At 32.2% G+C, this 18007-nt stretch overlaps 1 non-coding gene across 1 annotated transcript; it reads right to left on the reverse strand.

The window, feature by feature from the left end:
* Window positions 1–4484: 4484 nt before the first annotated feature.
* On the reverse strand, window positions 4485–4591 carry LOC139887342 (small nucleolar RNA R71). The gene has a single exon (XR_011773177.1). It is a non-coding gene; the product is annotated as a small nucleolar RNA R71 (small nucleolar RNA).
* Between the last annotated feature and the right edge of the window lie 13416 nt (window positions 4592–18007).

Below are 18007 nucleotides of genomic sequence, written 5' to 3' on the forward strand. Positions count from 1 at the left end.
AACCCAAAACAGCCCGCGGTGTTACTACGACGGCGTAAATCCGGTTTTACGGTGTTTTTCGTGTCTCCAGGTTTTAAATCATTAAGTTAGCATATCATATAGATATAGAACATGTGTTTAGTTGATTTTAAAAGTCAAGTTAGAAGGATTAACTTTTGTTTGCGAACAAGTTTAGAATTAACTAAACTATGTTCTAGTGATTACAAGTTTAAACCTTCGAATAAGATAGCTTTATATGTATGAATCGAATGATGTTATGAACATCATTACTACCTTAAGTTCCTTGGATAAACCTACTGGAAAATAGAAAAATGGATCTAGCTTCAACGGATCCTTGGATGGCTCGAAGTTCTTGAAGCAGAATCATGACACGAAAACAAGTTCAAGTAAGATCATCACTTGAAATAAGATTGTTATAGTTATAGAAATTGAACCAAAGTTTGAATATGATTATTACCTTGTATTAGAATGATAACCTACTGTAAGAAACAAAGATTTCTTGAGGTTGGATGATCACCTTACAAGATTGGAAGTGAGCTAGCAAACTTGAAAGTATTCTTGATTTTATGTAACTAGAACTTGTAGAATATATGAAGAACACTTAGAACTTGAAGATAGAACTTGAGAGAGATCAATTAGATAAAGAAAATTGAAGAATGAAAGTGTTTGTAGGTGTTTTTGGTCGTTGGTGTATGGATTAGATATAAAGGATATGTAATTTTGTTTTCATGTAAATAAGTCATGAATGATTACTCATATTTTTGTAATTTTATGAGATATTTCATGCTAGTTGCCAAATGATGGTTCCCACATGTGTTAGGTGACTCACATGGGCTGCTAAGAGCTGATCATTGGAGTGTATATACCAATAGTACATACATCTAAAAGTTGTGTATTGTACGAGTACGAATACGGGTGCATACGAGTAGAATTGTTGATGAAACTGAACGAGGATGTAATTGTAAGCATTTTTGTTAAGTAGAAGTATTTTGATAAGTGTATTGAAGTCTTTCAAAAGTGTATAAATACATATTAAAACACTACATGTATATACATTTTAACTGAGTCGTTAAGTCATCGTTAGTCATTACATGTAAGTGTTGTTTTGAAACCTTTAAGTTAACGATCTTGTTAAATGTTGTTAACCCAATGTTTATAATATCAAATGAGATTTTAAATTATTATATTATCATGATATTATCATGTATGAATATCTCTTAATATGATATATATATATACATTAAATGTCTTTACAACGATAATCGTTACATATATGTCTCGTTTAAAAATCATTAAGTTAGTAGTCTTGTTTTTACATATGTAGTTCATTGTTAATATACTTAATGATATGTTTACTTATCATAGTATCATGTTAACTATATATATATCCATATATATATGTCATCATATAGTTTTTACAATTTTTAACGTTCGTGAATCACCGGTCAACTTGGGTGGTCAATTGTCTATATGAAACATATTTCAATTAATCAAGTCTTAACAAGTTTGATTGCTTAACATGTTGGAAACATTTAATCATGTAAATATCAATCTCAATTAATATATATAAACATGGAAAAGTTCGGGTCACTACACAACACACGCTTAATCGGGTACGGTGGGCGGGATATCTATAAATACGAATAATTGTTCATTTTACTGGACACGGGAATTGATTAATAGTTAATGGACTCATTAAAATAGGGGTGGATTACATTCAAGGGTAATTGGTGTAATTGTTAATAAAGTAGTAAAACCTTGGATTAATCGATAACCTGGTGTATTCATTAAACAAAGTATTAAGACCTTGTTAAAGTTCGAATCCCCAATTAGTTGGAATATTTAACTTCGGATATAAGGTTAATTTGACGAAGATCCTCGCACTTTATAATTATGACCGATGGACTATTATGGACAAAACCGTATGGACATATCGAATAATCCAGGACAAAGGACAATTAACCCATGGTAATAAATTAAAATCAACACGTCGAACATCATGATTACGGAAGTTTAAATAAGCATAATTCCTTTATTTTATATCTTATCGCACTTTTAATTATCGTACTTTTTAATTATCGCAATTTTATTTATCGTCATTTTATTTATAGCACATTAAATTATCGCACTTTTATTATCGTTATTTAATTTACGCTTTAAATTAAGTCATTTGTATATTTAATATTTTACATTAGGTTTTAATTGCGACTTAATACATAAAATCGACAAACCGGTCATTAAACGGTAAAACCCCATTTTTATAATAATAATAATACTACTTATATATATATATATATATATATATATATATATATATATATATATATATATATATATATATATATATATAGTTTTTAAAAATATAGCGTTAAACTTGGCTAGCTCCCTGTGGAACGAACCGGACTTATTAAAAACTACACTACTGTACGATTAAGTACACTGCTTATAGTGTTGTAGCAATGTTTAGGTATATCCACTCTATAAATAAATAAATAACTTGTGTAAAACTGTATCGTATTTAATAGTATTTCGTAGTAAAAATATAACTATTTCGTATACACCTCGCATAACATCAAGTATTTTTGGCGCCGCTGCCGGGGAAGAAAGCGAAACGCTATAAAAAAAATTTAGTTTTTAAAATATTTTTGTAAAAATATAATATTTCTTATTTTGTAAAAATATTTTGTTTTAGTAATAAGTGTTAAAATTACAAAAATATAAAAACATAAAAATATTTATGTATATATTTTTAAGTGTCTAAAAAAAATAAAATAATTAAAACTGAATCGGGCCTGGTACTGTAGCAGCCCAACAATCGCATGGCTAAGGTGCACTACACTCATGCGACTGCATGAGAGGTTCTGACAGCTGAAACCTGGTACGCCATAATTACATTAGGGTTTTTAAATTAATTATTATTATTATTATTAACCTAATTAGGGTTTTAATTAATTATATAGTTTTTAAGTTTAGTTTTAATTTATATTTAGTAATATTAAGTTTTAAAATTATTATTAATTATATAAATTACTACTTTTATAAAATAATAATATAAATATAATATTTTTTATAAAATTTGTATTTTTATCATTCTAGTTATAAATTGTATATTTTTATCGTTTAATTCGTAATTTGTATTTTTTTTCGTTCGTAACTAGTTTTAAACTTAGTATTTTGCCATAGTAGCTCTAGATTTTTAGACTTTGTCGTAAAATCCCTTAAGTGCTTTTTCTTTAGATTAAGATTTAGACGCTTTAGAAATTTACGACGTCGCTTATCGCTTTAGTATTTAATAGATTTTAGTGCCTATTAAGTTATTGCCGTTTTGGATATAGAATTCCTTTTAAGCTTTAATACCTTTAGACGCATCTTTTAATATTTAATGTTTAGACTTTTAAGTTTCGACGCTTTATTTTCTTTTTTTTATTTTTCGACTGTTTGTTTTTCGACGATTATTTTTCGACCTTTTATTTTTCGACGTTTTTCTACTCATTCCTTTTCTTTCTTATTTCTTGACGCTCTAGTTTTTAGGACATAGATTTTTTTTTTCAAAATTTCGACGAAAAATTATTTTAAGTGGTTAAATTAATAGACATCCAAAATTTTCTGATTCGTAGTAATAGTTGGATTTGTTAGTGGCGAGTTGTGGGCTTCCGATTTAAAGGGTTCTGGCTACCTACTGCATCTATTGGCTATTCGAAACGTGGACAAAATCAGAAAAGTCTATTAATTTGATAGCTTATATAATTTTTATCTTTTTTAACTAACAGGATATTCAGTGAATGCACCGAGGAAAACGTTCACCACCTTTCATACGTTCACCACCTGTAACTCGATCAAGACATCTAGCCAACATTGTCGCCGTTGATTTTTCTTTAGAATCGTCATCTAGTCTACCAAGTACTCTGATTCAAATTTCCGATAATCCATTTTTTAAACCCGACCTCACAATTGAGAATCTGGAGGATATTTAGGGACAATTCAAAGATCCTGAACCACTAATCATTCCTCCTGAATCACAAATCACTCATCCAGAGATTGTCGAGGAAGAGACCATTAAGTCAGAATCCTCTAGTAATTCAGATTCAACAATTTCAATCATGGAAAATCTGGAACCTCTAAGTATGGAAGACCGAATGAGGGCTAAACGCACTGGCCAAGGTCACGCAATTACTCAACCAGACATTAATGCACTAGATTATAAAATCAAAGAACAAATCCTACACATGGTAACAAATCAATGCCAATTTAGTGTTGCGCCAAAGGAAGATCCAAATGAACATCTTCGTACCTTTAATAGGATCTGTACTCTATTCAAAATCAGAGAAGTTGAGGATGAACAGATATATCTCATGTTATTTCCCTGGACTTTAAAGGGAGAAGCCAAAGATTGGTTAGAATCGCTACCTGAAGGGGCGATTGATACATGGGATGTTTTAGTTGAAAAATTTCTTAAACAATTCTTTCCGGCATCTAAAGCCGTGAGACTTCAAGGAGAAATAGTTACGTTCACACAAAAGCCAAATGAAACTCTATATGAGGCATGGACAAGATTTGGAAAGTTATTGAGAGGATGTCCTCAACATGGTTTAGACACTTATCAAACAGTTCAAATATTCTATCAAGGATGCGACATTACTAGACGCAAAGACATCTATATAGCAGCTGGTGGTTCCATTATGAAGAAAACCGCAACTGAAGCTTACAAAATTATTGATAACACAGCCTCCCACTCACATGAGTGGCATCAAGAAAAAGACATTGTTAGATCATCTAAAGCAGCTAGAGCTCATTCTAGCCATGACTTTGATTCCATTTCCGCAAAGTTAGATGCTTTCGAAAGACGAATGAAAAAGATGACTAAGGATATTCACGCAACATGAATTAGTTGTGAGCAGTGTGGAGGACCACATTTGACAAAAGATTGTCTCAGTATTAAACAAACAATGGAACAAAGAGAGAATGTTTCATACATGAACCAAAGGCCTGGAAATAATTATCAGAATAATTATCAACCGCCAAGACCAATCTACAATCAAAACCAGAATTATAACTGAAATGTTCCATACAACAACCAATAAGGTCCTAGCAATCAACAAGTATCTAACAATACCTACAATCAGCAAAGACCTATTTTTCCAAATAAACCACCACAAACCGATGATAAAAAGCCAAATTTAGAAGACATGATATCAAAGCTAGTTGAATCTCAAACGCAGTTTTTCACATCTCAGAAACAAACGAATGAACAAAATGGCCAAGCATTTAGAAATCAACAAGCTTCTATCCAAAATCTGGAATAAGAAGTAAGCAACCTAGCAAGGTTAATAGGTGAAAGAAAACCGGGGAGTCTACCTAGTGATACAAATGCTAACCCCCAAAATGAAACAGCTAAAGCCATTACCACGAGAAGTGGTATTACACTTAAACCACCTGAAATACCTGAAATTTCTGATGACTCTATTCTTACTACACAGACATCACAGCCTGAGCAAGAAAAGGAACCAGAATCGGTAGTTGAAAAGGTTAATGAAGATAACACAGTTAAAGCTAAACCTTATGTTAAACCATACCAACTACCACTTCCTTACCCAAGTAAAATGAGAAAAGAAAGACTTGAAGCCGAGCAATCCAAATTCTTGGATATGTTTAAAAAAATAAATGTAAACCTTCCTTTCATTGATGTGATTTCAGGAATGCCAAGATATGCTAAATTCCTGAAAGATCTAATCACAAATAGAAAGAAAATGGAAGAACTCTCGGCTGTTACTATGAATGCTAATTGTTCTGCAGTACTGTTGAATAAACTACCAGAAAAACTCTCAGACCCAGGAAGTTTCACAATTCCATGTTTTCTGAGTAGTCTTAGTTCAATAGAAGCATTGGCAGACTTAGGTGCTAGTATAAATTTAATGCCGTATTCACTATACGCTAAACTAGACCTTGGAGAATTAAAACCAACACGAATAAGCATACAACTAGCCGATCGATCAGTAAAATATCCTAGAGGGATAATGGAGAACATGCTAGTTAAAGTTGGTACTTTAGTATTTCTAGTAGATTTTGTTATTTTGGACATGGAAGAAGATTCTCGAGTTCCTCTCATATTAGGAAGACCATTCTTAAACACGGCTAAAGCAATAATAGACGTGTTCGGTAAGAAACTGACCCTAAGTATAGAGGACGAGAGTGTTACCTTTTCTGTTGATAGAGCCATGCAACAACCGCAATCTGCAGATGATACATGATATTATATTTAACCTATAGATTCACATGCAGATTTGTTAGAAGAATTTCCAGAATTACAAGGAACAGGAGAATATTTTTTAGGAGAAGGGACTGAACTAATTGATGAAGCTGAAATGTTACCCGCACTCATGGCTAATGAATACGAACCAACAACAGAAGAAATTCAAATGCTAAAAGAGGAAGACAGATATCGATACAAATCATCGATAGAAGAACCAGCGATATTAGAGTTAAAGTTACTTCCAAACCATTTGGAATACGCTTATTTACATGGTGAATCTGAATTACCTGTAATAATATCGTCTTCTCTTACGGAAAATGGAAAATCTCAACTCATTTCTGTGTTAAAAGCTCATAAACCAGCTATTGCATGGAAGATTCATGACATTAAAGGCATAAGTCCTTCGTATTGCACACATAAAATCCTTATGGAAGAAGGTCATAAAACCTATGTGCAATGCCAATGAAGACTAAATCCTAATATGCAAGATGTTGTTAAGAAAGAAATTATTAAACTGCTCGATGCAAGTTTAATTTATCCAATTTCTGATAGTCCATGGGTAATCCCAGTTCAATGTGTACCTAAGAAGGGTGGCATGACTGTCATCACAAATGAAAAAAATGAGCTTATTCCTACTAGGACTGTAACAGGATGGAGTGTCTGTATTGATTATAGAAAATTAAATGACGCCACCAGAAAAGATCACTTTCCCTTATCTTTCATTGATCAAATGTTAGAAAGATTAGTCGAGAATAGTTACTATTGTTTTCTTGACAGTTTTTCCGGATATTTTCAAATTCCAATCGCACCCGAGGACCAAGAGAAAACCACCTTCACGTGCCCTTATGGTACTTTTGCTTACAAACACATGCCATTTGGACTTTGCAATGCCCCTGTAACCTTTCAAAGATGTATGATGGCGATTTTTCACGACATGATAGAAGAATGCATGGAAGTTTTCATGGACGACTTTTCAGTCTTCGGTGATACTTTTGAATCATGTCTAGTTAATCTTGAACGAATGCTTATTAGATTCGAACAATCAAATCTAGTTCTTAATTGGGAGAAATGCCATTTCATGGTTAGAGAAGGCATCGTTCTTGGACATAAGATTTCAAAAGAAGGAATTGAAGTGGATAGAGCTAAAGTAGATGTAATTGCTAAACTTCCACATCCCACCAATGTTAGAGGAGTTAGGAGTTTTCTAGGGCATGCCGGTTTTTACCGACATTTCATAAAAGATTTTTCTAAAATTGCCACTCCTATGAATAAACTCTTAGAAAAAGATGCTCCATTCATCTTTTTAGATGAATGCATCAAATCTTTTAATATTCTTAAAGAAAAACTCACTAATGCGCCGATCATGATAACTCCAAATTGAAATCTACCGTTTGAACTTATGTGCGATGCAAGTGATTTTGCAATGGGAGCCGTTTTAGGTCAAAGGATTGAAAAACGATTTCAACCTATTTATTACGCTAGTAAGACGTTACAAGGAGCACAAACGAATTACACAACTACTGAAAAAGAACTCCTTGCTATTGTCTTTGCTTTTGACAAATTTCGTTCATATCTCGTTCTAGCTAAAACGGTGGTCTATACTGACCATTCTGCTCTTAGATACCTATTTTCAAAACAAGATGCTAAACCACGATTAATCCGTTGGATCTTACTCTTACAATAGTTCGATATTGAAATCCGAGACAAAAAGGGAGCAGAAAATCTTGCCGCTGATAATCTTTCTCGTCTTGAAAATCCCGATTTAGAAGTTCTAAATGAATCGGCTATACAAGATAACTTTTCTGATGAATATCTTTTGAAGATCGATTATAATGAAATTTCATGGTTTGCAGACTATGCAAACTACTTAGTATGTGGATTCCTTGAAAAAGGGTTGTCGTACCAAAAATGAAAGAAATTCTTTAGTGATATAAAACACTATTTTTGGGAAGATCCACATTTGTTTAAAAGTTGTCCCAATAGAATAATGCGCCGATGTGTATTCGGAAATGAAGCTAGTCAAATCTTAAATCATTGTCACACAGGACCAACAGGAGGGCATTATGGGCCTCAACTTACCGCAAGGAAAGTCTATGACGCTGGATTCTATTGGCCTACAATTTTCAAAGACGCACACCTTCTTTGTAAATCCTGTGATGCATGTCAACGGGTCGGAAAAATAAGTCAACGTGATGAAATGCCACAAAATGTCATTCAAGTATGTGAAGTATTTGACGTTTGGGGTATTGACTTTATGGGTCCATTTCCAAAATCTCATAATAATCTCTACATTCTCGTTGCCATTGATTATGTATCTAAATGGGTGGAAGCACAAGCTCTCCCAACTAACGATGCACGAGTTGTAGTCAACTTCTTAAAATATCTTTTTTCTAGGTTCGGAACACCGAAAGCTTTAATAAGTGATCGGGGTACTCATTTTTGTAATAATCAACTTGAGAAAGTTCTCAAAAGATATGGAGTAACTCATAAAATCTCAACCGCTTATCATCCACAAACAAGTGGACAAGTTGAAAATACCAACCGAGCTTTAAAACGTATTCTAGAGAAAACCATAGGATCAAATCCGAAGGAATGGTCCATGAAATTGGAGGATGCACTCTGGGCTTTTAGAACAGCCTACAAAACTGCAATTGGAACCACATCTATTAAACTTGTTTACGGAAAAGCATGTCACCTTCCAGTAGAAATTGAGCACAAAGCATTTTGGGCTTTGAAGACATGTAATCTTGATTTGTATGAAGCCGGACGTCTATGGTTAAGTCAACTAAATGAATTAGAAGAATTAAGACATGAAGCATATGAAAATTCGTTAATCTATAAGGAAAAAACGAAGAAATGGCATGATAAAAGAATCAGAAGTTCAAAAGAATTTAAGGAAGGAGATAGAGTTCTTCTTTTTAATTCACGATTCAAGCTATTTCCTGGAAAATTGAAATCAAGATGGTCTGGACCATTCATAGTGAAAAGAGTTTTTCCATACGGAACAGTAGAGTTAATAAATTCAAATGGGGTTGAATTTAAGGTTAATGGTCACAGAGTTAAACATTACATAGATAATCCAATGGAAGTTGAAGATGAAGTTAATCACAATTTCGACACCACAGCTAACTAAGTGTGGGAAGATTCGAATCTTTTAAGGGTAATAAGTATTTCTGTTAGAGTTAGATTTTCTGTTTTCGTGTAGTTCTCGAAAATGGAATCCGAATGGTCTTTCCCTAGCAGACCCTAAAGAACTAGTCTTCTCCCTCCATTCTGAATTTTTATTTCTTTTAGGTTTTACGAGATGAAGAATTCCTTTGATCTGAACCATGGTCTACTACTACACGCTATGATTACTAAACGTAATAATAACACTTTTCCGAGTGAACTGGTATCATTCATAAGAGGCAAAATGGACGAAGTGAGAAAAGAACTCAGGAAAGATCATCATAAGACACATTTTGGTAAAGGAAAATCAAAATCCGCAACAAAAAGAAGAGCACGACATCTTGAAAGATGTCATAAATGCAGAAAATGGTCACACGAAGGTAAAAGTTCAAACAATCAAACATATTCAAATACCGAATCTGTTACTCTATGCAGAGAAGGACCGTTCATATGTTTAGAAGAAAAGTTATTGAAGAATCGAGGTTACGCTTATGTAGCTATGGAAAATCAAATCACACAACTCTCCTATGAGTCGGCTAAAGCAGGTCTCTGAGAATTCTATCTCACAGATAAATATGTACAGTTTTTATTTTTATTTATTGCTTTTAACCTTTTGATAATAAACGCTGAATCGTTCGCTATAAAGTATTAAATTGATATTCAATAAAATTAGATATGCGAAACCAAAATTATTGATATCATACAAAAATTTATTACATCACTGCGAAATTTACCGTTTATTCATAAGGTATAAATATCTTTAATCAATCAATCCAAAATATTTCAAAAATTCGTCAGGAGTAAAACTAGGCAATATAGCCGAAATTACTTTACCCAAAAGAGGGACGTATATTTTTGATAATATTTGATTAATTAAAGTGGGATAAAAGACCAAAAAGATTTTTAATTTTAATTTTTACCTTGTTTTTAAATTAATATTAAATTATTATTGTAAATTTTTAAAACCAATATATTTAAGTTTTTAAACATTTTAAAAATTAATATTTTCAATATAATTTTGTAAAATTAATGTATATAAATATTAATAATATTTATGAAATTTTATGCATTTTAAATTTAAGTTTGGTGTGAATTTAAAAACAAAAATGTACTTTACTTCATCAAGTTAAAAATTGATTTATAAAATTCGTTGTGAGTTGAAGTCTAGGTCGTTGAACCGAAATTGCTTTACCCAAGGGCGGGACGAGAAATTTTGTTATAATTGTTTTAATTTTATTGATTTAAAGTATGCCAAAAACATTAAAAAAACTCAAAAATCTTTACTTTTAAAACAGCGCTTTAAAATGACAAATTTTAAAATTTTGTCGAGAGACGAACTAGGTCGACGTACCGAAACGCCCTCATTCTTAAAAGAAACAAAATTTTAATTAATTTAATTTTTATTTTATTAGTCAAAGGTTTTTATAAAAAAAAAGAAAAAAGAAATAGGACCCATGCGATCGCATGGGGTTTACACAGCAAAGCCATGCGATCGCATGGCATCAAAATGCTGGACAGATTGTTAAGTTCCAGTCGCTGGTCTCTGTCTCCTCACAATACACACACATATACGCGAAAACTCTCCCAAACACCCTCAATTTTCACCAATTTTTCACCAAAATCAACGAAATTCGTCACAATAATCCGCTATAATCATGTCTTTTCTCAGATGGGGAAGCAGAAAGGTAAAAATTTCACCTCTAAACTCATAAATTTCCTAATTTTTGTGATAATTACAAATATTTGTCCTAATTTGATTTTGATAATTTTTAGTGTAATTAGAGTTAAATTTTTAGTATATTATGTATGCATAACCTAGATTGATGCTATTTAACATGATTTGAAGCCAAAAACTTCAAAATTTTTAGAAATCTAGGGTTTGTGTTCTTGAGCAATTTGGGGCTTTTTGATATAAACAAGTTATGGCCGATTTTTGTGATGAATTATTGCTAAATTAAGTAGTGTAACATGTTTAGGTTGCTAAATGATCCAAACATTGATCCTAAACATGATTTTTGAGAATTAAAGTAGACTTTTTAAGTCTAAAATTCATGAACTTGATTAATTTGATATAAATGCCATTTGAAACTTGTTTAATTGTTAGTAATGATTATTTTGACATGTTATTTGAGATAAAAGCTTATGAACTTTGTAAACATTTTCATATATGATTATTTGAAAATGTGTATAATTGATAAAAATATGAAAATGAGTATAAGTTTAATGTGGATTAAACATGTTATTGTAATTGTTTTAATTTATTATTTTGCTAACACTAATGCATATTTGGATGCACAAATTTTGTGTTTAATATGTTTTGCAGAGAAATACAGATACGGACGGTGCATCATCGTCTAGGCAACCTGACCCGGAACCATAGCCAGAGATGCAATATCACGAACCGGAACAACAACCTGAACAACAACAACATTATGATCAACACGTGCCATACTATGAACCAGAACCACAATTTTTTATTGCCTACGTAGTATTTCCCGTTCACCATATAATAGAACACCCAACAATTCATGAAGAACAGTTGCATCCCAATTTAAGATTTGATAGAAGTTGGAGAGATTACCCAACATACCAAAGTAACAAATTTAAGCTTTGGACCAAAAATGTAGAAGTACCAAGGGTAATAGATTGGGAGCCTTTGGAAAGGGTCCACCTAGCTAACCCAATTAGGCAGCATCTAATCCAAAGGTATGACAGCTCTTCTTTTTCCGATTGGGAACGTTTATTTACCACTCGTACGCCTGTATATAAAGAGTGGTGTGTTGAGCTAATGAGTACTATAGCTTTTAATAAGGATGTTGATAGGTTAGACGATAAGAGTTTTCTTAGATTTTTACTTGGTCGTAGGATGTATAGGATGTCCATGCTGGACATGGCCAGGGCTTTATAGATTTACACTCCCGCTGAATTACTATCACCTGATTGTACAAATTTGATTTATCATGGTGAGAGGGTAGATAGAAATTTTGACGCTAACGCCATCTGGAGGCGTATGTCAAATTATAATGTTTTTACGCGGGGAGGAAGACACTCCTATTTAGATATTAATAAAGCCGAACTTCGTATAATACATAGATTTTTAGCAAACTCGATTACACAAAGAGGTAACAACAAGGAGAAAATGACCTTACACGATTTATTTTACCTTAAGTGCATTCGAGACACTAGAGGCTTTATTAATATCCCCTACTGTGTTGGTTTTTATCTGTCCAAAATGGTAGAAGGAATACAGGACGGAGGAATAATAGGAGGATGCATTTTTGTTACTCTCATTGGAGAGTATTTAGGTGTAGATAGGGAACAAGGGGGTCTAATGATGGTAGTTCGGGAATGAAATGTCCCGTTCATATTGATTATAAACGTTCCATATTAATTAATTTCGTTGCGAGGTTTTGACCTCTATATGAGACATTTTTCAAAGACTGCATTCATTTTTAAAACAACCATAACCTTTATTTTATCAATAAAGGTTTTAAAAACATTACGTAGATTATCAAATAATGATAATCTAAAATATACTGTTTACACACGACCATTACATAATGGTTTACAATAGAAATATATTACATCGACATATGTTTCTTGAATGCAGTTTTTACACAATATCATACAAACATGGACTCCAAATCTTGTCCTTATTTTAGTATGCAACAGCGGAAGCTCTTAGTATTCACCTGAGAATAAACATGCTTTAAACGTCAACAAAAATGTTGGTGAGTTATAGGTTTAACCTATATATATCAAATCGTAACAATAGACCACAAGATTTCATATTTCAATACACATCCCATACATAGAGATAAAAATCATTCATATGGTGAACACCTGGTAACCGACATTAACAAGATGCATATATAAGAATATCCCCATCATTCCGGGACACCCTTCGGATATGATATAAATTTCGAAGTACTAAAGCATCCGGTACTTTGGATGGGGTTTGTTAGGCCCAATAGATCTATCTTTAGGATTCGCGTCAATTAGGGTGTCTGTTCCCTAATTCTTAGATTACCAGACTTAATAAAAAGGGGCATATTCGATTTCGATAATTCAACCATAGAATGTAGTTTCACGTACTTGTGTCTATTTTGTAAATCATTTATAAAACCTGCATGTATTCTCATCCCAAAAATATTAGATTTTAAATGTGGGACTATAACTCACTTTCACAGATATTTCCTTCCTCAGAAATAAGACTTGGCCACGGATCGATTCACGAACCTATACAAATATGTACATATATATCAAAGTATGATAAAAATATAATTACAACCATTTTTATTATGTTTTAAAGATTTGAGTGTATTAAGTCAGCTGTCCTCGTTAGTAACCTACAACTAGTTGTCCACAGTTAGATGTACAGAAATAAATAGATATATATTATCTTGAATCAATCCATGACCCAGTGTATACACGTCTCAGGCTAGATCACAACTCAAAGTATATATATTTTTGGAATCAACCTCAACCCTGTATAGCTAACTCCAACATTACTGCATATAGAGTGTCTATGGTTGTTCCAAATAATATATATACATGGGTCGATATGATATGTCAAAACATTTGCATACATGTCTATGGTATCCCAAGATTATATAATATATTAGAATATATGTATAATACAATATAAGTTAGCTAGGATATGATTTGTATAGATTTGTTAAACATTTCCCGTAGCTAAAAAGATTAAAAATATCCAATCCTGTTTTATCCATAACTTCTTCATTTTAAATCCGTTTTGAGTGAATAAAATTGCTATGGTTTCATATTGAACTCTAATTTAAGAATCCAAACATAAAAAGTATAGGTTTATAGTTGGAAATTTAAGTTACATGTCAATTACTAAAGAGGTAGTCATTTCCGTCGAAAGAGCGATATCTTGATGACCATTTTGAAAAACATACTTTCACTTTGAGTTTAACCAAGATTTTTGGATATAGTTTCATGTTCATATGAAAAATCATTTTCCCAGAAGAACAACTTTTAAATAAAATTTTATCGTAGTTTTTAATTATCCAAACCAAAACAGCCCCCGGTTTCACTACGACGGCGTATATCCGATTTTATGGTGTTCATCGTGTTTCCAGATTTTAAATCATTAAGTTAGCATATCATATAGATATAGAACATGTGTTTAGTTGATTTTAAAAGACAAGTTAGAAGGATTAACTTTTGTTTGCGAACAAGTTTAGAATTAACTAAACAATGTTCTAGTGATTACAAGTTTAAACCTTCGAATAAGATAGCTTTATATGTATGAATCGAATGATGTTATGAACATCATTACTACCTCAAGTTTTCTGGATAAAACTATTGGAAATGAGAAAAATGGATCTAGTCTCAAAGGATCCTTGGATGGCTTGAAAGTTCTTGAAGCAGAATCATGACACGAAAACAGTTCAAGTAAGATTTTCACTCGAAATAAGATTGTTATAGTTGTAGAAATTGAATCAAAGTTTGAATATGAATATTACCTTGAATTAGAAATATAACCTACTATAAATAACAAAGGTTCCTTGATCTTAGATGATTACTTGGAATGGATTAGAAAGCTTGGAAGTAGACTTGCAAACTTGAAAGTATTCTTGATTTTTATGAAACTATACTTATGGAATTTATGAAGAACACTTAGAACTTGAAGATGGAACTTGAGAGAGATCAATTATATGAAGAAAATTGAAGAATGAAAGTGTTTGTAGGTGTTTTTGGTTGTTGGTATATGGATTAGATATAAAGGATATGTAATTTTGTTTTCATGTAAATAAGTCATGAATGATTACTAATATTTTTGTAATTTTATGAGATATTTCATTCTAGTTGCCAAATGTTGGTTCCCACATGTGTTAGGTGACTCACATGGGCTGCTAAGAGCTGATCATTGGAGTGTATATACCAATAGTACATACATCTAAAAGCTGTGTATTGTACGAGTACGAATACGGGTGCATACGAGTAGAATTGTTGATGAAACTGAACGAGGATGTAATTGTAAGCATTTTTGTTAAGTAGAAGTACTTTGACATGTGTCTCGAAGTCTTTCAAAAGTGTAAGAATACATATCAAAACACAACATGTATATACATTCTAATGGATTCGTTAAGTCTTCGTTAGTCATTACATGTAAGTGTTGTTTTGAAACCTTTAATTTAACGATCTCAATTAATGTTGTTAACCCAATGTTTATTATATCAAATTAGATGTTAAATTATTATATTATCATGATATTATGATGTATGAATATCTCTTAATATGATACATACATTAAAATATCGTTACAAGGATAATCGTTACATATAAGTCTCGTTTCGTAATTCTTGAGTTAGTAGTCTTGTTTTTACATATGTAGTTCATTGTTAACACACTTAATGATATATTTAAATATCATTTTATCATGTTAAATATAGTGTATCAATATCTTAATATGATTCATATGTATTTAGTAGACGTTATCATAACGATAATCGTTATATATATCATTTCGAGTTTCTTAACTTAGTAATCTCATTTCTTATGTATATCACACATTGTTAATATACTTAGTGAGATACTTACTCATCATAATCTCATGTCAACCATATATATATGTCTATATATACCACAACATGTAGTTTTCACAATTTTGTAACGTTCGTGAATCGCCGGTCAACTTGGGTGATCAATTGTCTATATGAAACTTATTTCATTTAATCAAGTCTTAACAAGTTTGATTGCTTAACACGTTGGAAACATTTAGTCATGTAAATATCAATCTCAATTAATATATATAAACATGGAAAAGTTCGGGTCACTACAGGGAACAAGACGATACTTTAGGTTTGCAAGTCTATCAAGGTGCAAAGGTATTGACTAGGAGACGCAATCAGGCAATGCCATATCGGGGCAACCATCCACATGTAGAGAGAGGTTCGGATGAGGAGATGGAGGAAGCAGATGACATCAGGGATGTCATTAGGGATAGTTTTACCGACGTTTTCTAGTGTATAGATGAGGTAGAAATGACTAACGAGGCAAGGCATCGTCGGTATGAGTAGTGGCAAGCCGCGAATGAGTATGAGACTTCCAGGCGATGACAACACGATAGCTGGCAAGTTCATCAGCACCAAATCATGAGCCAGCTATCATATCAGGTAACATATAACTACATCCCAACTCGACCTGCTTACTATCCACCACATCAGCCCGACATTCGACCACCCTTTAACCTGTACGACCCAAATCAAGCCTACCAGGACACCTATCACCAACCATGGAACCCGAACGACTGTATGAATTGGAATCGCTATCCAAATCAATAGTGTTCCACTGGTGATGTCTTATCTTTTATCTATTTTTATCTATTTATGTTAAACATTTAACATTGTGATACTTTAATGTAATGTTTAATATTTTTATTATTTTGTACTAATATTTCATTTTTGTAATTTGAAAGTAGAATATCAAGTCCCATTTCAAATTACCATGCATATTTATATTTGTATTGTATGTATTTTATCTCATGTACACAACAAGGTAAAACAACGCATTTTCAAAGACTGACATTAAGTTCAGCAAAAGCAACTAATTTTAACCACAAGATGCAAAATATATGTGAAATAACAACTGCTGGAATGAACAAATGATGTGCACCATTTATCATTCAAAACAAACAACAATATGTTTGGAAACTTTAGTAAAATTTAATCATTTTTCTACGCTAATCACCCTCAATAATTTAAATTGTTACTGATTTCTTGCGAATGAGGGCATTGCAAGATCTTAAGTGTGGGAAGGGGTTAAATTCTTTTGGGTTTTAAAATTTTAATTTAAACACTTGGTTACTATTAAAAATACTAGTAACGCAATAGTTGTATTAGAATCTAGTACTCTCTGATAATAAAGAACAGCCCTAGTCTTATATACTGACTACCCACTTCTAGTAAATTTTTTAAAAATTTTCAAATAAATGAATTCAAAATCATGTTTATACATATTTATGAACGATAAAACTAGGTGTTAACACCGAAATTATTGTTACCTCGGAAAGGACATAAATTGAGAAACAACCCAAAACACTTGAATTCATTTAAAATGGAATAGAGGAGAATAAATAATTAAAGATATTTTTGTACAAATAATTAAAGATACTTTTGTTTTGAACGATATTAATCAGTTTTACCCAGTTTATTGTAATATAAATAGAATTTATAAGGAAGTACAGTCTTTCGAGAAAAAGACACGCGCTTCTTGATTTAGGTCAGGAAGTTGTCGTCCAGACCAGTTGTAGAGTCTACGAAAAACCTTGAAAAGTTTTCTCAAAAATTAGCTGGAAATCCACGGACCTCAGCATCAAACAGGGTCAGCAATGGGTCAGACTTATCCTAACCATGAGAGGATCTATTTCGTACAATTGGGGGGGGGGGGGGGGCACCGTGCAAATTAGCTTTTAAGACTAATGAATCAGATCCCCAGAAAGGATAATCTCCTTAAAGATCAAAAATCAACTTTTAAGACAGATATTACTCAATCCTTGGGATTGACCTTAAAGATTGAGAATTACAAACTCATGGAATTCAATGATATCTAAACTCGAGC

Source organism: Rutidosis leptorrhynchoides, chromosome 1, assembly GCF_046630445.1.
Source record: "Rutidosis leptorrhynchoides isolate AG116_Rl617_1_P2 chromosome 1, CSIRO_AGI_Rlap_v1, whole genome shotgun sequence".
NCBI lineage: Eukaryota > Viridiplantae > Streptophyta > Magnoliopsida > Asterales > Asteraceae > Rutidosis > Rutidosis leptorrhynchoides.